The sequence below is a fragment of the Desmodus rotundus genome, chromosome 5 (assembly GCF_022682495.2).
Source record: "Desmodus rotundus isolate HL8 chromosome 5, HLdesRot8A.1, whole genome shotgun sequence".
NCBI classification, from domain to species: Eukaryota; Metazoa; Chordata; class Mammalia; order Chiroptera; family Phyllostomidae; genus Desmodus; species Desmodus rotundus.
In genome coordinates, this window is record NC_071391.1 from 4,355,245 (window position 1) to 4,378,989 (window position 23,745).

A 23,745-nucleotide genomic window follows, 5' to 3' on the forward strand; every position below is an offset into this window, starting at 1 on the left:
GCTCTCCCACAGGATATCAGTGATGTCCCAGTGTCACCGTGCACTGGGCTGAAAAGACCAGCGTGCGGCTCTGTCTTTCCTACTTAAGTGAATCGCTTGATGGGGGTTGGCGGCTTCTATAACCAGAGCGGGCATCGGCACCTGCTCTTGTGCCTCTCCCCTCTGCCATGATGCCCGAGGCCATTTCAGTAAGCCCCCAGGGTTTTCCCCAGCCTTTCTGGACCCTAACTAACCCATTCCAACTGGTTGCAAAACAGCCAGTTGTGTTTTTGCTGACTTGGGCCACCTTTCCATCCTTTTTCACTTCTGATAGTCGTAAGGGGCAATTTCAGTATTTGGCAGAATAAATTCCCCATGATCTCATCCTGAGTTTTCTCAACTCACTGAATGGTTTAAGGAGGGCAAAAGTTATGACTGTGCCATATTCCAAGAAGAGACTGTTCTTTTCTCAAGCATTACTGTGCGTCTTTCCTGGAGGCTGGAGGCTGCAAGAGCTCTTTGCCCTGGGTCACTTCTCCTGTGATTTATTGCTGGGGCAAAATACATCCTCAAGTAGTGACTGTCGACGTAAGAAATGCCCAAACCTGTAAGAATTTTTATGAGTTTATTTGAGTCAAATTGACGACAATTGCTGGGAAGCAAAATCTCAATGAATTCAGAAAAATACTCTGGGAAATGGCAGTTTACCACATATTATACATTGGAACCAAAGGGCAAGACGCAAGGGGGTTTCGTGATTGATTAGGGAGGTGGGAGAAAGGGAAATTGCCTTGACCTTCCAAAGATGTGCTATTTTAGATGCAAAACAACAATAGGCTCAGTCAAGGTACAGACTGACCTTTGTCAGGGAGCATCTGAGTCTAGGACAAGACCACCTGACATGACCTGCATTTAGTTAGAGAGTTTTAATTTCAGACCATTCTGTGTGGCTACTCCGGTCTCTTGAGTTTGTAAGGCCGCCGCACAGGCCTCCTCTGAGCTCATCAGCGTTAATATGTGGCCCCTTTTTGTTCACGTGACTAGTTAATAAGGGAAGGTCCTAGCTGCCATTTGTTACTGTGTGCTGTTTCTGTTGCTGGTTGCTGAAAGTGAGAATGAGTGCGGAGGGTCACCAGGGAAGCGCCTAAGAGCAGGACTCTGGAGTCGTGGCTCAGGAATGGAGTTCAGGCTTAGTCCCTTACCAGCCCTGTCACTTCTGGCAAGTTCCTTAGCCTCCTTGAGCCTTGATTTCTGTCATCTACAAAACAGGGCCATTATGCCCTTCCTCACAGGGCTGGAGGGGGATTAAGTGAAGTGACGGGTGTAGTGGCACCCAGGAGACACTTGATAACTGTGCTGTGTTAATGGTGTGGGGTGAGGGTGGGGGGAATTTTAAGGGAACTGCGTGGAGAGGAGAAACTATGCATCCAGGGCCTACAAGTTGAGGAGATTGTGTCTCTCAATGAGGAGAAGGCTGCTCAGGAAGGATTTCCTGGAGAGCTGGTCCTCGAAGGAGGTGTCACGTTTGGATTTGCGGAGAGGAGGGGACGGCACCCAAGCAAGTGGCACAGGGAGAAAATCATAGTGATGAGAGAAGCCAGACAGGGAAGTGCCTCAGCCTCACTGGCGGAAGGAAGGCGAGGGAAGCTCCACGAGAGTGGAGATTTGCGTCTGCGGTGTTCACTGCCAACCCCACAGGACGCTGGCACTCAGGAAACCCCTTTGGAAGAATGGATGTTGTTGGGGAGCAGTGAGTGTGAGGGCCGGGGAGATTCATCCTGCGGCGGTTCAGCTGCGCGTTGGGATTTGAGACAATGAGAAGTCTCTGAGAGGCTGGAGCCTCCGACCACCCACAGTGGTGTGGGCTTTTGCGAAACTCTTCTGGACGTAGTGGGTCAGCTGACCTGGAATGGGGAGTGAAGAGGTCAGAGAGGGGTACTAGGTCTGAGAGGCAGTTGTCACAGTTCAGACATCTGTTGGCGCACACATGGACTAGGGAAGGGGTGGCGATGGGAAGGAGGAAGCAAACACAACGTGCTACAGAAGAAAAGTTGTCAAGGGGTGAAGTGGGAACTGGAGGACTGGAGAGCTCTGATTAGCAACTCCACCTCCATCCTGAAATGCAGAGCTGGACCAACTCACGTAGCTGAAGGTAGCTGACCAGGACTGAGGCCTGGGGGAAAGTGGTGAGGCATAGAGAGAGCGAGTGGGGTTGGGCTATTAGAGATGAGCTATTAGGCCCGATTCAAAATTTCCTGAGAAAATTGCGTTTGCTGGAATCCAGAGCAGGTGGTCCTGGGAGCTTACCTGGAGCCATGCTGTCTGGAGAGGAGAGAGCTCAAGCAGAGACCCAGCCGATTTTCCCCAGCTCTTGCCTCTCAGAGCCTTCCCTTTTCTCCTGGTCTTAGGGGCACGCGCCAGTGACAGTTTCTGGGTGACGCAGTAGCATGTGTCTGCGTGGTGAGCCCACCAGAGCCTCTGCTGCTTGGTCAGGTCAAGCGGAAAGGACTAATCCCCGAGAGAAGCACCTTCGGGTTCCTGGCGTTTCCCCTTGACCTTGAGGCCAAGATGGGGGAAGCTGAAACTGCCCACCAGCATGGGGGTTTCCTCTGATGACAGGAGAAAAATTCTGAAGTGTCCTAAATTAAATGGCAGCTGGCGGGAGAGGGAGGGAAAGAGAAAATGGCAATTAACTAGTTAATAGCAGTGGGCCAATTAACAAAAGTGCTCACCTGTCTGCTGCAGCTTGGAATCCACCTCCAGCCGCTACCTAAAAAGAAGTAGCTGACCACCAGCATCCTCATGGGTGAACTTTAAGGAGTGTTGCCCGCAAGCCGTCAAAAGTAGTAAATGTTTTTTCCCTATGGACTGTGCACCTACTGTAGAACTGCCCCCACCTCACCTTCTCCTGCCCCCTTATCTGTAGCCAGTGTAAGTTCTTTCAGAACAACTTATACCTTTCTTTCCCAAAACATAATGTACAAAAGCACCTGGGGTTTTAATGTGATTTTAATGTAAAAAATCCCAGGGTTGCAGGCTTGGTGTCTTTCCCACCTGGCCCTGCTGCTGGGGGTTCAGACTGCGCGTTTCCGGCTAGCATAAACCCTTTCTTTCAGAAAAGCTTTCAGCTGTGAATGTTTTGTTTTTTTTGCTTACCATTGAGCAAAACAATGTATTTGTAGATGTTAGATTTGAGAGGTCTTGTTTTTGGTGCATGACGAGGGAGGCATTTTGGAGAGAAGGGTTCTAGCATACTTGGAATATGAATTTAGAACTGGTTTCTGCTTTTCTCCCAGCAACTTGGTTTTCATGGTTCATGCGCCAGGACTTGGGAATGACGTTTGGTCAGAGTAGACAGGAGGGGCACCTCCTGAAGAGAAGTACACGAGACGGAAGTCAATTAGGGGATACTGTGAGTTCTCTTCTAAGGAAAGGTCTGAGGCTGGCCTCTCTGTCTGTTTTTAGAACTCCAAGTCAGTCCCCTTTCCCCTCCTGGCTGGCTTCTCCAGCTGGAGAGAATACACAGCTCAAAGAGGCCTTTCCCCCAGGGGGCTAATGAAGGGCATTTCTGGGGCAGAGGGCAAATACAGCCATCCTCAGCAGATTTATGGCCCCAGAGGGACATTTCAGCCACCACCTCTTTGAGATTTTTGTTCCCAGATCAGCCAGCCTAGCAGAGTAAGCCCAAGGGTCCAGTCATCCTTGGGGCCCCAGCCAGGGGTCTCTGATGGTATTTTTTAAATATGCAAAAGTTCTGACACTAAATGTGTGTGTGTGTGTGTGTGTTTTCTCAACACCAACAAATTCTCCGACTCTCTGACACCAACTGAGTGTCCTACAATTTCATGCAGTTCTGACACTAACCACCTGGAGTTAGCGCAGACCTCATAGTTAAGGTCTCGGTCATGCCAGTCACAAACCCCAGGTTGCCTGCCACCTGTACTTCTGACCAAACAACTCGAATCGGGGCTTCCCACAGTGCCCTCCTTAGGTTTGACCGTTTGTTATAACAGTTCATAGAACTCAGAGAAACACTTTACTTACGTTTACTGGTTTATTATAAAGACTACAAATGTCAGCTAGATGGAGGGGTACTTGGGGTGAGACCCAGAAGAATCCCAAGCACAGGATCTTCTGTCCCCATGGAATCGAGACATGTCACTCTCCTGGCACCTGGATGTGTTCACCGACCAGGAAGCGCTCTGAACCCTGATGTTTAGGGCATTTTGGGAGGTTGATTGGCCTTCTCCCCTCCCTGGAAGTCCAGGAGTGGGGCTGAAAGTTCCAGCCCTCTAATCACATGGTTGTTTGCTTTGGCATCCAGCCCCCATTCTGAGGCTACCTAGGGGCCCACCTGGAGTCATCTCATTAGCATAAACTTGATGGTTGAAAGGGGCTTATTATGAATTTTTTTTTAAGGTGTTCCTCTTACCCCGATTACTCAGGAAATCCCAAGGGTTTTAGTTCTAGAAGCACTCGTGCCAGGAACCGGGGACAAAGACCAGATATATATCTCTCATATCACAATACCCCATGGTCGCTGTGAGCTTCTGGCCTTGGATGGGCTAAGTTCTCCCTCCCCTGCCGTGAAATCATTTGAGATGATGGAGTGCCTTCTGCTCCAAAAGCCGAGGTGGAACAGTTAGTGATGAGGCGAAGGAAGCCCAGGTGTAACCCACGTAACTTACTCAGAGGCACTGCACTTAAACCTAGTAGTCTTATAACAGGTTACCAAGTGGTAACCCAAAGGGTTAGGGCTTAACAAAAAAAAAGTTATGTATCTTAGCTAAATACATAACTTGTGCCTGCTACAAACATTTAAATGCAAAACGTCTCCTTTTCTTTCTCGTCGTCACCCATATCTGCTCTCCAGAGGCCACCTTTGGTTAAACTATCTCGTCTATCCTTTCAGAAGAGATGTGTCCATTTAAAATGTCAGTATATTTTTCCCTGGCTGGCATAGCTCAGTGGATTGAGTGTGGGCCTGCAAACCAAAGGGTCACCAGTTCAATTCCCAGTCTAGGGCACATGCCTGGGTTGCAGGCCAGGTCCCCAGTAAGAGAGCATGTGAGAGGCAACCACACACCGATGCTTCTCTCCCCCTCTTTCTCCTTCCCTCCCCCTCTCTCTAAAAATAAATAAATAAAATATTTAAAAAATAAAACATAAGTATATTTCTATTCTTTTTTCCTCCTACACCCTCCCTGTTCCATGCCCTTTTCACTGTCAGTGTAGCTTCGACGTCGTCCCAGCCCACACAGATCTCTGCCTCATCTGTCAGCTGTGTGCCACTACCCCATAGCTTACTTTTCTTTTTCCATGTGTTTACTGCAAAGTACATCACACTTACAGAGACATATTTAAAACACACATATTAAACCAAAATAATAAAGTAAACATCTGTGTTCCCATCCCCCAGGTTAAGGAATAAAAGATTAGGACCGTGGAAGCCCCCATGTGGCCTCCCCGGTTGAAGCCCTTTAACCCCACAGCTATTCTCACTTTTGTGATAATCATTCTCGTGGTTTTCTTGATAGTGTTACCACCTATGACAACCTCTAAATAGCCTACTGTTTAGTTTTGCCTGCCTTTGACCATGGTAGACGTGGAGTCAGTACTGCAGACTTCAGCATTACCTTTGGGATCCATCCATGTGATGCATTAGCTCCGTTCATTCTCGCCACCACGTAGCTGCCCACTGTGTGAATGTGCTCCAGTGTGTACCCGGCCTATGCCAAGAAGCCTCTGGGCTGCTTCCGTGTTTTTGTTCTTAGGGACAACACTGCTGCGAACATTCCTGTACACGCTGTACGTGAGCAACAGTTTCTCCGGGTGTAAACTAGGAGTGGGATTGCCGGCATGTCCAGTTCTTCTAGGTAATGTGAGACTCTTCCCTGCAGCAACGTGGAACACCGAGTGTTTTCTGATCCCCCGCACACTGGTATTTGGACTGCGACTCTGAGGCCTGTCTTGTGATTACAGCTTCTTGGGGCGAGTTCTTTTTGTGTCTCTAACTGCTCAGTGACAGGGGTTGAGACATTTGATTTTTCTTGCAGGTAGCTCTTGGGGGTGTGGAGAAGTAGACCAGCTTCATTTCTGTTTTATGCCGAGTATGGGCACACCTTGTTTTATTGTGTTTCACTTTTTTGTACTTCACAGACATCACTTTGTTTGCAAATTGAAGGCTTGTGGCAACCCTGCGTTGAGCACGTCTATCAGCTCCATTTTTCCAACAGCATTTGCTCATTTGGTGTCTCTGAGTCACATTTTGCTAATTCTAGCTATATTTCAAACTTTACCATTAGCATTACATTTGTTAAGGTGATCTGTGATCAGTGGGCTTCGATGCTACTATCGTAGTTGTTTGGGGTGCCGTGAGCCACACGAATATGAGATGCTGAACTTAATTGATACATGTGGTGTGTGTTCTGACTATTCCACTGACCAGCCATCCCCCGTCTCTCCCTCTCCTCAGGCCTCCCTGTTCCCTGAGACACAACTATGTTGAATTTAGGCCAATTAGTAACCTGCAGTGGCCTCTTAAGTGTTCAGTGGAAGGAAGATTAACCCATCTCTCACTTTACGTGAAAAGTCAGAAATGATTAAGCTCACTGAGGAAAGTAAATCAAAAACTAAGATAAGCTGAAAGCTAGGCCTCTTATGCCAAACAGTTAGCTAAGTTGTGAGTACAAAGGACAGGTTCTTGGAAGGAAGTTAAAAGTGTTACTCCAGTGAACACACAAATGGTAAAACAGCCTTATTGCTGATAGGGAGAATGTTTTAGTGGTCTGGGTAGAAAAAATCAATCCAACCACATCATTTCCTTGAGGCACTGTCTAATCTAGAGCAAAGCCCTGACTGCTTTTAATTCTAAGAAGGCTGAGAGAGGCAAAGAAGCTGCAAAGGAAAAGCTTGAAGCTGGCAGAGGTGGGTCCATGAGGTTTAAGGAAAGAAGCTGTCTGTAGGCGCTGCAGCAAGTTATCCAGAGGATGGACTGAGATAATTAATGATGGTGGCTGCACTAAATAGGTTTTCAATGAAATGAAAAGCCTTGTATTGGAAGAAGATGCCATCTAGGACTTCCATAGCTGGAGAGGAGACGTCAGTGCCTGGCTTCAAAGCTTCAAAGGACAGGCTGGCTCTCTTGTTAGGAGCTAATACAGCTGAGACTTTAAGTTGAAGCCAGTGTCCATTTACCATTCCCAAACTCCCAGGGGCCTACGAATCATGCTAAGTCTACTCTGCCTGTGCTCTGTAAATGGAATAACAAAGCCTGGGTGACAGCACGTCTGTTTATAACATGATTGACTGAATATTTTAAGCCCACCATTGAGACCTACCACTCAGAAAAAAAGATTGCCTTCAAAATGTTACTGTTCATTGACAATGCACCTGGTCGCTCAGGAGCCCTGGTGGGGCTGTACAGCGAGTTTAATGCTGTTGTTGTGCCTGCTAACACAGCATCCATTCTGCATCCCATGGATCGAGGAGTCATTTTGACTCTCAAGTCTTATTATTTAAGAAATACATTCCGTGAGGCTACACCTGCCATAGATAATGCTTCCTCTGACGGATCTGGGCAAAGTAAATTGAAAACCTCTGGGAGTGACTCACCATTCTAGATGCCATTAAGAAAATGTATGATTCATGGGAAGAGGTCAAAATACCAACATTAAGAGAAGTCTGGAGAGGTTGGTGCCAGCCCTCACGGATGAGGGGTTCAGGACTTCAGTGAAGGAAGTAACTGCAGATGTGGTAGAATAGCAAGAGAACTGGAGTTAGACGTGGAGCCTGAAGGGATAACTGAACTGCTGAAATCTTGTGATAAAATGAGTTGTTTCTTATGAATGAGCAAAGAAAGTGGTTTCTTGAGACGGAATATAGTCCTGGTGACGGTGCTGTGAAGATTGGTGAAAAGACAACGAAGTGCCTAGAACACAACGTAAACTCAGTTGATAGAGCAGTGGCAGGGTTTACGAGGATTGACTCCAATTCGGAAAGAAGTTCACTTGTGGGTAAAATGCTGTCGAACAGCAGTGCATGCTTCAGAGAATTGTTTGTGACAGGAAGAGTCAGTCAAGGCAGCAAGCTTCATTGTCGTCTTATTTTTTTGTTTGTTTAGTCTTTATTACATAATCATAAACTTAACTCTGCAATCTAGGTAGACTTGGAAGGGTAAGGAAATCATGGAACCCAATGGACTGTGGCGAGAGCATGAAGATTATAGAACATTCTAAGCAGAAGGGGGTGAAGGGGTGCTCTCCTGAGCTACAGAAGGAATGGTCTGGTGGTTAAGGTAAAACACAAGTCAAATTTATTAGAGTCGACCACGGTCAGTAACGGTAATCTTCTAGCTGGCCTTGCCATTCCTGGGCCCGTAGCGCTTCATGGCTGTCACCACATGCATGCTGTCCTTCACCTGGCCGAAGACCACATGCTTGCCGTCCAGCCACTCAGTCTTGGAAGTACAGATGAAAAACTGGGTCCAGCATTTGCCATGGACAAGATGCCAGGACCTGTGTGCTTCAGGATGAAATTCTCCTCATCAAAATTCTCCCCATAGATGGACTTGCCGCCTGTGCTGTCGTGGCGTGTGAAGTCACCATCCTGGCACATGAATCCCGGAATAATTCTCTGAAAGCAGGAAACTTCATAACCAAATCCTTTCTCCCCAGTGCTCAGAGCACAAAAGTTTTCTGCTGTCTTTGGAACTTTGTCTGCAAACAGCTCCAAGGAGACATGGCCCAAGGGCTCGCCGTTGGCAGTGATATGCGAGAACACAGTGGGGTTGACCATGGCTGGCAGTGGAAAGATCCGAGGCAGCATCCTCATCTTCAAGATGGGCCATTGTCGTCCTATTTTACGAAATTGCCACAGCCACCCCAGCCACCCTGATCAGTCAGCAGCCATCAAGGCAAGACCTCTACCAGCAAAAAGATTATCACTCACTGGGGGCTCAGATGATGGTTAGCAATAAAGTATTTTACAGATAAAATGTGTACATCGTGCCCTGGCTGGTGTGGCTCAGTGGATTGAACGATGGCTTGTGAACCAGGCGGGGCAGGTGCCCATTACATTCCCGGTCAGGGCACATGCCTGGGTTGCAGGCCAGGTTCCCAGTAGGGGGTGCATGAGAGGCAACCACACATTGATGTTTCTCTCCCTCTCTCCCTCACTTTCCTTGTGTCTAAAAATAAATAAATCAAATCATAAAAAAATATGTACATTGTTTTCTTTTAGAGATAATGCTATTGCACATTTAATAGACTATAATATAGTGTGGGTAATTTTATACCCACTGGGAAATCAAAAATTTCACGGGACTCGCTTTATTGTGGTATTTATTGTGGTGGTCTGGAACTGAACCCACAATATCTCCAAGGTGTGCCTTTGGAAGTCCCAACTTCAACTGAGGGGACCTTGGACTTCTTACCTGTGCCCCTGTGCCCTTTGAGATCTTTGCCTGGTTCTGCAAATGCCCTTGGGACAAATGCTTCCGTGTTTACTTGTCTCTTGGTTTAGATTTCAGCCTAAGTGTTTCTTATTTTCTCGCTAACGTGTCTGTGCTCTTAGGAACATTGTGTGTGTGCTCTCTCACACACATACGCACATGTATTTTATTCAGTATTTTTAGTTGTTTTCAAGAGAAGGGATGGGTGGTTTTAGCCCAGCTGGAAAAACTCTTGTTTAAAGTAGTGCTTTGTATTCAGGGCCCTTGCATCCCTAGGAATAGGGCTTTCATTCTCACCACCCCCACAGTGCAGGCGTGGAGGTGGTCTGCCCTGTCCCCCAGAGGGAGGGAAAGGTGTGGGCGGGCTCTCCTGCTCCTGAGAGGGAGAATGAGCTCTTTTGTTTTTTCTATTCCCTATTTCATTTATCTGTACTGTTTCATTATTTGCTTTTATTCTGTTGGCTTTAGGTTTAGTTTGTTCTACTTTTTCTAGTTCCTTAAGTTGTAAGGTTGGGTTGTTGATTGAGTTCTTTCTTGTTTTTAATGTATTTAGCTATAAATTTTCCCTTAGCACCACTTTTACTGTATCCCATAAGTTTTTGAATTTTGTGTTTTCGTTTTCATTTGTTTCTAAGTATTTTATTTCCCTTTTGATTTTTTCTTTGATCCGTGGGTTGTTTAAAAATGCCTTGGTTAGCCCTGGCTGCTGTGGTTCAGTTGGTTGGAGCATCAGCCTGGGCACCGAAAGATCACGGGTGTTCCACTCCCGGTCAGGGCACATGCCTTGATTGCGAGTTCTGTCCCTGGTCCAGGGGCATATGTGAGGCAACCGATGGATGTTTCTCTCTCTCTCAAATCAATAAAGGAATCCTCAGGCAAGCATTAAAAAATGTGTTGTTTAATTTCCACAAATTTTGGAATTTTCTGGTTTTCCTTTTGTTACTAATCTCTAACTTTATCATGTTGTTGTCAGAGAAGATAGTTTGTATCTGTCTTTTTAAATCTGTTGAGACTTAATTTGTGGCCTAACATGTGCTCTATCCTGAACGATATCCCACGTCCACTCGAAAATAATGTGTACTCTGTTGTCGTTGGATAGAGTCTTCTGTGCGCGTCTGGCAGACGTGGTTCCTGCGTTGTTCTATGTTTGTCCTGTTTCCCTGTTTCCCTTCTGTCTGTTCTCTCCAGCACTGTAAGTGGGGCATTGAAGTCTCCCAACTATTATTGTAGAATTAACCTATTTCTCCCTTAAATTTTGTTAGTTTTTGTTTCATGTATTGTTGAGGTCTGTCAGTAGGTGTGTAAATGTTTATAATTGCTATATTTTCTCGTTGTATTGAACCTTTTATTAACGTAGAATGTGCTTCTTTGTCTCTCATAAATGTTTTTGGTGTGAAGTCCATTTTGTCTACTATTTTCATAGCCACTCCTGCACTCTTGGATTCCGTGTGCTGGAATGTCTTTCCATCCTGTCACTTTCAACCTGTGTCTTTGGATCTCAAGTGAGTCTCTTGGGGATAGCATGCAGTCGGATCACGTGTTTTTGTCCATTCTGCCAATCTCTGTCTTCTGATTGGAGAGTTTAATTCATTTATATTGTATTTAAAGTGGTTATGGATAAGGAGGAACTTACTCCTTTTGTTTTCTATATGCGTTATAGCTCTGTGTCCCTCATTTCTACATTACTGTTTTTTGTGCTTAATTGATTTTTTGTAATGGAATGTTTAAGTTCCTTTCTCCTTTCCTTTTGTGTACATCCTTTTTTTACTGCACAGAAAAACGAACCTTTACTGAGAGCCTATTGTGTGCCGGTGGCTGAGTGCTTGCCCACGTGTGATCCGCCTTGTCTCATTCAGCCTCACTGCAGCATGGATGCACCCAACGGCAGCCCTGTTCCCTAAAGAATCCAAGGGTCAGCCTGTGGGCATTCCCATTGATTATAATCTTGTATTGGGTCATGGGGACAGGGAGGGGTGCAATCAGGTGGTTTTCTGTCCATGCAGCTTGTGCTTCATGTGTATAGGTTGTTAACGATGACTTTTAATTTCTGCTGCTTCCACCCGCCGCGTAGCACGTTTCAGGGCGCTGTGCACCGTCTGAATCAGAGAATGAAAACAAAGAGGAGTGCCCGGTGTGACTGGGAGTCGGACTGTTGGCTTCAAGTCCTTGGCCAATTAAAGCATAACTTGAGAATCCAGACTGGATGGTTAAAAATCACGTATCTAAAATGTCACATATGCGCAAATGGTCATAGCAGCGTCATTCACAATAGTCAAAAAAATAGAAACAACCCAAATATTTATCAACCAATGGATGGGTGAGCAAAATGTGGTATATTCATGTAATACAATGTTACTCAGCCATAAGAAGGAATGAAGTACTGACGCACGCTATAATATGTGAACTTTGAAAACATGCTAAGTGAAAGAAGCCATACAAAGGCTTTGTTTATTGTATTATATATTTTTATATGACCTTCGTATGAAATGTCCAGAATAGGTTAATTCATAGAGACAGAAAGTAGATTGGTGGTTGCCAGGGCCTGGGGGGAGGGAGAAATGGGGAGTGACTATTAATGGTACTGAGGTTTTTTTTAGGTGGGGGGTGGTATTTGAAAATGTCTTGGAGTTAGATATGGTGATATTTGCACAACATTTTGGATATTCTAAAAAAAACCCCACTGAATTATACACTTTGGTTAAAATGGCAGGAAAAAAAGCTAAAAAAAAATATTTCAGTAGTAACTGAAAGCTTACATCACAGTGGACTCTGAATTGCCCCAGGTTTCCCATTATTGTCCCTGTTCTGTGTCCTTGTAGGGCCTGTTAGCACCTTTATTCTTCCTTCCCTAGTAGCGGCTGACATGCCGCCTGGGGCCTGGGAGCAGGGTTCTTTGCTCAGAACACCTTGTTTCCCATCAGTTTTAGAGAATTATCCTTGGCCTCTGTTCTCTTCTTGCTTTTATTTCCTCTGTAGAATGCTGCTGCTTTAAGGCTGTAGTGAAGAAAGGTAATCCTGCCTAAGGGTTTGAAGAAATGTAGAGAAGTCAGCAAGGTCGTTGCCACACTCCTTGTTGCCGTGGTGAAGGCGGGTTGTGTTCCTCACGATGCAGACAGAGGAGACAAGTGTATAAGTGGATGCAGCTGGGGGCAGTTGAGCCAGGGACCCAGGAAGGCGCACTGTCCCTGGCCGCAGTTCCCCTGTCACGGGCATGTATTTCTCTGCATCGAACAGATGAAGCATGAGTGCCTGTCCAGCGCTGCTCCCTGAGGAGGCTGGAGTCCTGATCCCCCTTGGAAGGAAGAAAGCCCAAGGAGGGAGGCTGCTTGGAGGAGGGTGCTGTGAGGACGGTGGAGTGGCTCTGAGAGTCTTGGGGCTGACGGGAAACCATTGTTCGGAGTTGGCCCTTCGTTCTTCCTGAAACTGCAAACAGGTTCCCAGGAGATACGCTTCCTGGGGACTGCCACATTAGGGACCTGGTTTCAGGTCCATGCCATTTCTCCTGCCCCACCCCCCGCCCCCACAACGCCTGTCCCAGCCCCATAAACTGGGATCTTAGGCTGATGGCCTTGCAGAGGAATGGCCTGGCAGCATTCTGCAGGGTTTCATCTTATCGGCACGTGGAGTCTGAGAACACCCGTGTGCCTTGCTTTTCCCTCTCCTTCCCTCTCCTTCCTTCTGTGCCCCAGCATGTTCTGGGTACATGGGAAAGCAAACTTGTCCCTCATTACTTACACATACCTTCTCTCTGTTTCCAGTAATCCGCTTACTCCAGATCCAACCAGCCTCACTCCGAATCCATTTATCCATACATTCATTCAACCAGCGTTCCGCGCCAGGCACTGCGCTAACCTGCATGCTCAAAGTCAGTATCTGACTAGTATCACTTGCAGAAGTTTATGTTACTGATGTGCCCTTGACCACATACCCATTTTATAAATTCAGATTTCCTCACATATTCTTCTTGGGTAATATAGTATCTTGTCTCCAAAGAGCTGAGGCTGAGATTTTCATTCTGGCCTCTTTCTGAGGGGGAGCCTGGAGCAGGCCCCTCACTGCCAGGCCCCATTCTTTTCTCACTGATGAAGGTTGATCTGCCCCCTCCTCACCCCTTTTTGCTATCTGTTTGCTCTTCCTAGCTCAGAGCCTCAGGATTGGCCCAGTCACTCCCTCCGGCCTGGAGCGCGTTCCACTGCTCTCGGGGCCCTCTCCCCCTCCAGCCTCCCCAGGGCTTCTCATTCCTTCCCAGATTCAGCTCCTGGAGCTCTCAGGAGAATCTTCTTTATCAGCCACAGGAAGCCACACCCAGGGTTCTGCAAAGATGCTCCTTAAGGGTACAAGTGAAGGGGGAATTTGAAAATAGAAACATTTTCTTCATTTGCTTTACGCTTTGAGACTAACTCAGTGGCTTGAGACAGTCTATTTGGGCCCATGGTGCCAGGCCTATCTGAGACTTTTCCGGGGACTCTCATGAAACCCTCTGATTTGTATGGGTACTGGGGCTGGTGAACTTGGCCTGGCTCCTCTCGGGGCTGCACAGTAGAATGACTTCTGGATGGAAGGGATCTTCAGGGAGCAGACCTGAGTCTTGCTGTCTCTCCTCCTGGGCCCTCGCCACTTGCTGGGGCTCTGCTTTGAGGCCAGGGTGCACTGAACATGTGGGGGTCACACACGTGTGGCTCACTCTGTGGGGGGAGCCTTTTAGTTCATTCCTGGTGTATCTCTGCCTTTGTCTCTCATCTTCCCACCCATCTCTCCTCCCCACCCACATCCAAAAAAGAAAACGTTAGAAGTGGAAATGTTAACAGCAGCGTAGACTCTGTAGACTTTGAGACCTGGTGGTTTATCTCCCTTTGACAGGAGCTGCAGGTGGAAGCAAGAATGCTAATTGTCTTCCCCTGAACTTCTCTTTGATGCAAAATTCTTTGGGAGGGGGAAAGATTTCACTTGCTGTTTGCCTTATCACCTAGAGAGCTCAAAGGCTGCAGGGAGGGGAGGGACTGGGCATTTTGACAGATTTTTGCAGTAGAGGGGGCTGCTCCCTGACGGATAAGAACACGTGCTGACTTAGGGAAGTGCTGGCAGGCTTCCAGTCTCCCCCCTGGCTATAGCAGGACACCCTCCTGGACCACCCAGGCTCCTGCAGTCCTTTCTAGGCCCTTGGCCACAAGCCTGCCCTTGGCTGTGAGTGCTGCTGCCCTAGAAGGTGGAGAGGCCTGGGGCCTTTCTTGCCCTAGATCACTCAAGTTCAGTCCCTTCTTGTGAGGGCTAAAAAAAATCAATACTTTTCCTCCCACCTTCTAAGTTCTTCTAGCTGGGGTAAGAATCAAGTTAACAGACAGGTTAACAGGAGAAATCCCCTGTTAACGTGCATGGGGAATGCACAGAGGCATGCATATTACAAAGATCGTGAGGAAACACTGAGTATGTAAGACATTTTGGATAAAGGAGGAAAGGGGGTTGGTGGGGAAACGGGGTGTCAGATTTCGGAAGTGAGAGCCAGTGATTTACAGGTAGCTGGACTGTGGGCCACATGTGGCGGGAAGGTTCTTGCTGGGCAAGCCAGAAACAACGGGCACAGCGGGCATCCAGCTGACAGGCCCCCGCCTGAAGCCCTCTCGCACTGCCGTACTTAGTTCCAGTTAAGCTCAGGTGAACACCCTAAGGTCTCCTTCCCCAAGCAGGTTTTTCATTCGGGACCTCTTGGGCAAAACCGGAGGGGGGAGGGTCCAAGATTCTTTGAGTTTTATTTCTTAATAAACATCAAGTCAATATATCAAAAAGGAAGCTTCAGGGTGGCAAAGCGTTGGTTGCCTTCAGTGTACAGAACGCCAGCACTTTTCCAGACACTCTTCCCTCGTCGGTGACTTTCTTATCCCCACCAGAGCAGTGGACAGTTCAGGTGACAGAGTGCCTTGAAGCTTAGGTCAGGCCAAGGCCAAACACACTCACACACACCAGACAAAGCCTGAGAACCATGGGCAAGGTAGCAAACACACCACCGTCATAAAATATGGTCCTCCTGGCCCTGCTCCAGTTTTCCTGGGAGCTTAGTTCTGGAATTTCAGACCTGACCTCTTTTCTTAGCTTATCAGTTCTCCATGCCCTTGAGCTCCTTTCTCCTAGGTAGGAAGAGGTGAGGGGCCATCTCGGGAAACCTATGTATACCAGGTCTTTACAGTAAGCTAAGCACAATGCTTTCACATACATTCCTGAGGGGTTAGAGGGGTATCATTTTGCAGATGATTGGCCCGAGGTCACAGTGCACCCCACCTGGGATCTAGGTGTTCTGCAACCAAATTTCCTGTATATTCTCTGATGCCCTGTTTCTCTCCCTCTAATATTTATTGATTCCTTAAACATTGACTCAGTGCCTGCTTGGCCCCCTGCTGTGACAGATTTGGGATACCAGAATGAATAGGCCACGGTCTCAGGCCTGGCAATGGGGTGAGCTACTTCTCTACCTCTAGCCACCAATGCCACTTGGGAGGTAAGGCTCTCAAATTCATTAGGAACACAGACTGCATGTATAAAACTGCTTGGCAACAAGCAGAACAGGCATTCTGTCCACAGCCATGAACCTGGCCTGCCCAATGCTGGGCCAGATGGTGGGGTCCCTCAGTGAGGACCGTCTTGCTGAGGTGCATGAGAGCCTGTGCCTTCCCTGCAAAGTCTGGAGATTGAGAGCAGAGCAGGGAGGTGGTCAGGCCGGAGCAAAGGTCGTTTGTTCTTGCCAGTCCCACCAGCAGGAGGATCTGTTGGTGGCTCAAAGAAGTGCAGATTGGTGTGTTTGTTTTAGGGGGTGAGGGGGAGGGGCCCAGGGGAGGTACTGATATGAAGAGCACTGAGGGAAAGACTGAGCTAGTGTGGGGAGAAAGGTAATTAGCATTGAGCACAAGATACTAGAAGTCACCAGCAATGGCTTAGGCAAGGACCCAAAAAGAAGTGGGAGACTGAACCAAATCTGGGGCCTCAGAGGCTTGGAACCAGCCTTCCCTTCCCCATGCTTGCTCCTGGGCCAGGGCTTCTACCTGATGACCCTCGTTTAGGGTTCCCAGACCCAATTCCAATGTGGGGGCAAGGGAGTTCCCCACATCAACAAACTCAATTCTGACACTGTCTACCCAGAGAGAGCATCAGAGTCCCCAGGTTAAGGGCCCAGTCCTGTTAGATGCCCTTCCCCACCCCGACCCACCCCACACACAGTTTGGAAGCCAAGCAAAGCCAAGGCTCTTACCTGTGCTCTGGCCAACCTGGTCTAGGTTGGGCCAGGCACACGGGCCTGGACACAGAGCTCCTCTCCAGTCACACTGCTCTCCCGGAACCTCCACAGGTTCACCGCCCTGGAGCTCTCCGGACCTGTCCTCTTGGTTTTTATGGAGACTTCATTACATAGGCATGACTGATTAAATCATTGGCCACTGATTCAGCCTCCAGCCCCTCTCCCCGCCCTGGAGAGGTTGGTGGTGGGGGTAGGTAGAGGTGGAAAGTGGGGCAGGAGCTGAAAGTTCTAACCCTGGTGGTAATCTCATGGTTGGCTCCATTGGCAACCAGCCCCCATCCTTAGGTGCTTTCCAAAAGTCACCTCTTTAACACGACAAAAGGCACTCTCAACACTTGGGAAATTTTGAGGGTTTCCAGCCAGAACCATATATATGGAAAGTATATCTGGGTCATCTGAATGACCAGATATGTATTTCTTACGAATTACAATATCGCACCCTCTGTTCCTTTAGCAGGAGACTTCAGGATATTTGTCTCAGAACTTGGTGCACTGCCTCCCAAGGAATTGCTTCCTGTGAGTGAGGCTTGAGGAGGCCTGTTGTCTCTCTCCCAGCACCTCCTACCAAGGGCAGGGCTGAATCACGACCAGAGCCCTTGGTTTCTGTATGGTCACCAGGCAAGGAGTGATCTGCCGCTGGCCTTCAGCTTCAGGGTGCCACTCTGTCTCTATGGTCAGCAGACTTGAGAAAGACTTGCATTTGCTCCACAACTGTTTGAGCGTTCACTGTGTTCTAAGTGCTGGAGACACAGCAGGGAACCCCTGGGGCAGCCTGGCAGAAGGCCAGTTACTGTTTAATTACAGTGGTGATAAGTGCTGCAAAGGAGAGCGCTGGAGGGAAAGGAGTGTGCCTTACCCTCAACCCGGTGGGCAGGCCAGGGGAAGCCTGCCCCGGGCATTTATCTGCCTCCCCAGCAGACAGTGTCTGGGTGTGGATCTTGGCAGAACACAGGCAAGTTTCAGCAACTCAAACTCCCTGTGACCTGGAGTGGAGATGTTACCAGAGATGTGGACTCTCAGTCCTTGACTTCATGCAGGAAAGATTTCACAACACAAGTGCAAGTGATTTTGAGAATACGCTTATTAAAGCTGGGGACAGTGAAACAAAGGAAGGATAAGATAGAAGAAGCAAGATCATAGCAACAGCAGTGAGCCTAGGTGAAGCCGCCTTAGCCCTGTAAAAGAACCTCACTGAGACAGAAGAAGTGCGCCTGCTGGGCTGCGTGGCCTCAGGAAACAAGTTACCCAGGCAGAAGAAGAGCCCTTGCATCAAGAAAATGCAGCATGCATGCTGGGTCCTTTGTCTTAAAGGTTTTCATCTGTTTTCTAAAGGTGGGCATTTTAGGGGAGTTCTCAGGGGAGGATCTCAACAGAGTGTTCATCAGCCTTCCATGTGTGTCCTTTTAGGGTCCTGGTCTCTACTGATTGGATGGTGCTGGGGGGGGGGGGCGGGGGTAATTGGTCCCTGCATCTGGATCTGCACCTGGACCTGATGTCAGCCATAGCATCGCTTTGTCTGGTTTTGCTGCTTTTCTGGGCCTGGAGCTGAATCACAACTGAGGCCTAGATGTTATCTCTAGTTTGCCCCAAACTCCATCTCTGTGGTCAACAGCCCCGAGGCTTTGTTCCTAAAATTTTTTGATGCTGATCAGAACCTTGTTGTCCCTGGGGGTCGTGCAAGGGAGGGGGAAACAGGTGAGTCAGGGTTCTGGGTAGGGCCAGTTTGAATCAGCTATGTGTCTTAGTTTCTCCATCCCACCTGCCAAGGAGTTTCCATGGCTTCTTACTATCCTGCCTTGGAGGGTTGGCAGAGCTATGGCAGCTGCCAGTCCCTAGCTGGAGTTGGGTTCCTGAGCTGTCTGTTGACCTGGTAAGCTGCTTCCTGTGGGCACATCCTAGGATCCTAGGTGTCACTGCTCTTAACCCGCCCCCATGGTGTCATTGAGGTGATGGTAGAAAGGCCACAAGGGGACGGGGCCTGTTTCAGGTCGAATTAAATGCTTTCTTGGCTGGCAGTGGATTATCAGTTTGTGGGTTACCGGGCCTTGTTCTTTCCTTGCATTTGTGGAACACGTACTTTCAGCAGGCTCCGTCCTTCCCTCAGAGAACTCCCAGCAACGTCTTCTTGGTGTCTTTCTTCCTGGCCGCTTACCTGTTGAACTTGCTGGGAGAGACTGGGCAGGGATAGGGTATGAAATTCAAAACAAACTGCCCTGGCACCCTGAAGGGGGCAGGTGGAGGCGACTGAGCCCTGGTGTTGCCTAGGTGACCAGGGAACAAGAATTACCTGGACTGTGTGTTCCTAGATTTCTTTTTCAAAGGCAGCCTTCTTAACCTTTCAAGCCCACCACTGTGGCTCTGTCAGCTGGGCCAGTCCCCTCCCCTCCAAGGCCCGGGCACATGTGGCCCCAGCCCAGGATTCTGCAGCTCCGGGGAGGAGTACTTGGGAGTATCTCCCTCTCAAATCTTCGAAGTCCGCCTGCAGTGCCATTCTGGCTGGGCCTTCCAAACCCTGACTGGGATCACATCAGCCCCTTTGGGGTGCTCTCAACACGCTACCCTCTTCAGGGCCAACCAGATGTCCTACAGGGTTGTCCCAGGGCCCCATGTCTGGGTGTAGTTCCAGGAGAAAAGCTCCTCCTGGTGGTCTCAGTGTTTTCTTTTTAGATCATGTGACTGAGCTGCCAGAATGATGACACACTAGTTTTGAGTGACTCGGGTTTTTTATATAGACAAGAGGATCCCTCCAAAGTATTTGCCTGGGACATCACACATCCTAGGGGCAGCCCTGCCCAGGGCTACCCATCAGGCCCTCCAGCTCTGCCTAGCAGCACTTGGCCTGGACCAGAGAGAAGAGGATAAGGGCCTATTGTTTGTCCCTGGGACCTGAATGGCACTTTGTTTTCTGCATTTGGCTGCCCAGGCCAGAGGCTTTCCTGCTGCTGCAGTTGTAACGGTCTAGTGTCTGATGAGAATCCCACCCTGGCTTTACATTGTCTTTCTGAATATCCTGGGAGGGTAGGGCTTTGCTCCGACTGGGTCTTACGTTGGTTGCTGCTGGGTGGGAGGTAATGACTGAGGTACTGAGAGAAGGGGCCTTTCCTGTGGAGAGACCTTAGCTGTAGGGGAAGGAAAAGAGGGAGAAGCCCCTTTGTTAACATTGAACCAAGAAGCCAATTGGCAGGAATCTGGGCCTGCTCTGAATTGGCAGGAAGGGAATGGGGTGGGAAATAGAAAATTGGTGGGCAAGCTCCCCCCCCGCCCGCCCCCCCCCTGCTGCCCAACATCCCCCTGCCCTGGGTGAACTGAGTCTGGGGGCAACTGGGCAAAGGCAAGATGATGGTATTTGCTACCCTCTTCCTTTAAGCCTTCTTGCTCTCCTTCCCCAACCATACTCACCACGTCTCCCTGTCCAATGTGGAAGCGAGAAAACAGCCCCAAGAATTGAAGGTGCCTCTTTTGTGCTGAGGTCAAAGAATGGGAAGGTGGTGTGGGCGCAGAGAGCAAACAAGCAGAGGGCTTGTTCGATGTGAAACCGCAGCCTGCAATCTGTCAGCTGAAACTCCGAGGCCCTTTAGGGCTGTTGGTTCCCGGGCGCTGAGGTCAGCACCCCATCCTGACTCCACGGGAGTCGCACCCACTCTACGCTCACCTCCATACCTCCGCTGCTGTCACTGAGTGAAGACAGCTGTGGGTTTTATCTTCATGTTGGTTTTCCCCTCCCTCAGTCTGCAGGGGGTGGGCTTCTTAGACCAGTAGTGGCTCTTCAAGTGGGGTCCCCAGGCCCTTGCAGCCTCTCAAGACCATTTCAAGGACGTCCCCGAGTCAGAGAGATTCTCACAATACTGAGAAGCTGGTCTCCTTTTCCTCTGTTACTGACACGTGCACGGATGGGGCGAAGCGCTGATGGAGTGGAACTGCTGGCGCCCCCACAGGAATCAGGTGCAGGCCTGCGTGGCGCTCGGCTGGGCCAGCCCTCCACCTCCGTGCACTTGCAGTCAAAGCGGCCAGCTTCCGTCAGACTGGCCCTGAAGCAGTAAAAGGGACTCATTTTGTTAACTCTCCGCATCTTCAGTGATCTGAGCGATGCCATGGGAAGTGACCAGTGCCCAGGCCCAGCTACAGTGGTCGGCTGGAGAAAAATTACCTCTGGGCTCGTTGCAGTTGCAAGCCGAGCTGGTTGCTTGTTCAGGGGACACTTGTTTTTGCTTGAAAGGACAACTGGCAGGCAGCTGTGGTTATTCAGACGGGTATCCAAGGGATATTTTCCCTAAAGTGAATGTAGCTGAACCTGTTGCTTCAAAGAACACTGCTCATAGTATCTGTCCCCAATGGTGAAATTGGAGCTCTTGAGCAAAAATTAGAATTTTGGCAAGGTTTTATCCCTCATTGTGAGCTGGACAGCTTGTCAACACTTTTCTGATGAGGTTGGTGGTGAAATAACACGTGCGCTATCTTGGTGTTTTATGATGCGGTGTGAAAACACCTTGAAGACCAACATAGCCCAGTGAACCGATAATTTCCAAATGACCAGTATGTGGGTCACAAAATCATGTTGGGTAAAAGGCCCTTTTACAATTCAAGAAAGGCCAATAGATTTTAACATAACAGCATATGTTAAAAGTTCATAGGGTTTTCTATTCTACATTATAATTAACTACTATTTTTGTGCAGTATCAAACAGGAGTATCCACCGTTGTCTGAAAAGACTATTAAAATAGTCCTCACTTTTACAACCGTGTGAGCGAGGCCAGACTGTCTTCCTAAACATAACTTATCACAACAGACCACACAGAAATGCAGATATAAGAATCCGGTATCTTAAGCTGGACCTTAAAGAGATTTGCAAAAACATAAGACAATTCTGCTTCTCACTAAGTTTTAAAAATATAGTTAGGTTTTATTAAATATGTTAACCTGGTATAGATTTATTTTAAAACAAACTAATAGATAAAAATGAGGGTACCATCAAAAGAAACCTTACAGGCAAGAAGGGGCTGGGAAGAAGTATTCAAAGTCACGAAAAGCAAGGACCTGCATCCAAGATGACTCTATCCAGCAAAGCTATCATTTAGAGTGGGAGGGCAGACAAAGTGCTTCCCAGATAAGGTCAAGGTAAAGGAGTTTATCATCACCAATCCCTTATTATATGAGATGTTAAAGGGATTTATCTGAGAAAAAGAAGATCAAAACAATGAACAGTAAAATGACAACAAACTCACAACTATCAAACACAAAACAAAACAAAAAAATACTAAGCAAACAACTAGAATGGAAACAAACACAGAAGTGGACATCACATGGAGGGTTATCAGCAGGGAAGGGAAGGGGGGAGAATGGAGGAAAAGGTACAGGGAATAAGAAACATAATTGGTAGGTTCAAAATACACAGAGGAGGTTAAGAATAGTGTAGGAAATGGAGAAACGAAGAACTTATACGTGTGACCCATGTCCATGAGTTAAGGGGGGCAGGTGTGGGGGAGTGCTGGAGCAAAGCAAGTTACAGGGAAGAGGGGTATAATGGAGAAAAAAAAATGGAACGATTGTAATAGTATAATCAATAAAATATACTTAAAAATAAATGAGGGTACCACATCCAGGAATAACCCAGCACTGAACTTGCTCTGCCTGCAGAAAGTCCTTCCTTTACTAGGAGATTCTCTTCTAGTAAGCTTATAGGTCAAGAAGCATGTAGACTGCTAATTGATGGTTAAAAAGCAAACACAAAAACCTTTGATTTTTTACAAGGATTTTAACTTTTCAAAAAACTTTAATACGCATTACTTTTAAAATGTATTTTATGACAGCTTTATTGAGATATAATTCATGCACTATTCACAGTGTTGTACAACCATCACCAGTATAACTCCAGAACGTTCTCATCATCCCAAAATGAAATCCTGTGCCCATTAGCAGTCACCATCTATTATCCTTCCACCCCAGCCCTGTCCACGACTAATCTACTTTGGTCTTTATGGGTTTGCCTAGTCTAGAAATTCCATATAAATGAGATCATACAGTAGGTGGCCTTTTGTGTGCAGATTAAAAAAATTAGGAATTGGTCAAGATTCATCCATCTCGTATCAAGTAACAGTACTTTATTTTTTATGGCTGAATAATATTCCACTGTATGGCTAGACCACAGTTTGCTTGTCTATCAGTTGCACATTCGAGTTGTTTCCACTTTTTGGTTGTTACGAACAATGTTGCTCTAATCATTTATATACACGTTTTTGTGTGGGCGTGTGTTTTCATTTCTCTTGTGTGTGCATCTAGGACCTGGGTCATACGATAACTCTGTATTTTGTCCTTTGAGGAATTCTAAATAAAATACTTCACCAAAGAGGCTGCACCATTTTAGTTTCCCACCAGCAGTGTAGGAGGATTCCGGTTTCTCCACATCCTCACCAATACTTGTCAATGTCTATCTTTTCGATTTCAGCCACCCTGGTGGGTGTAAAGCAGTATCTCATTTACCTGGTGGGTGTAAAGCATTTCCCTAGTGACTAATGATGTTGAGCATCTTTTCATGTGCTTATTGGCCACTTATTTGTATGTCTTCTTTGGAGAAATGTCTATTTAAATCTTTTGCCTATTTTTAACTGGGTTGTTTGTGTTTTTTTGTAGTTAAGTTGTAAGAGTTTTTTAAATATATTCTGGATATTAGTTCCTTATCAGATTATATGATTTGCAAAACTTTTCTCCCATCCTGGTGCATTGTCTTTTCACTTTTTTGCTGATGTCCTTGGAAGCACAAAAGCTTTTATTTTGATGAAGCCAATTTATGTTTTCTTCGGTTGTGTGTTCTTTTGCTTTCACAGCTAAGGAAGCATTGCCTAATCCAATGCCACAAAAATTTATATTTTATTCTAAGAGTTTTATAGTTTTGGCCTTTACATTTAAGTCTTTAATCCATTGTGTGGATTCTGTAAATGGCATGGGGTAGGGGTCCAACTTCACTCTTTTTCTTGTGGCTATCCAGTTGTTTCAGCAACATTGGTTGAATTGTAGCAACTTATTGAAGATCAACTGA

General features: G+C 47.4%; 1 protein-coding gene and 1 pseudogene across 5 annotated transcripts in view; one reads left to right on the forward strand and one right to left on the reverse strand.

The window, feature by feature from the left end:
* The window catches only part of PC (pyruvate carboxylase), a 93,078-nt gene that overhangs the window by 14,643 nt on the left and 54,690 nt on the right, over positions 1-23,745 (forward strand). The gene's annotated exons all lie outside the window — the stretch shown is intronic.
* LOC128780871 (peptidyl-prolyl cis-trans isomerase A pseudogene) lies at positions 98-14,017 on the reverse strand (annotated as a pseudogene).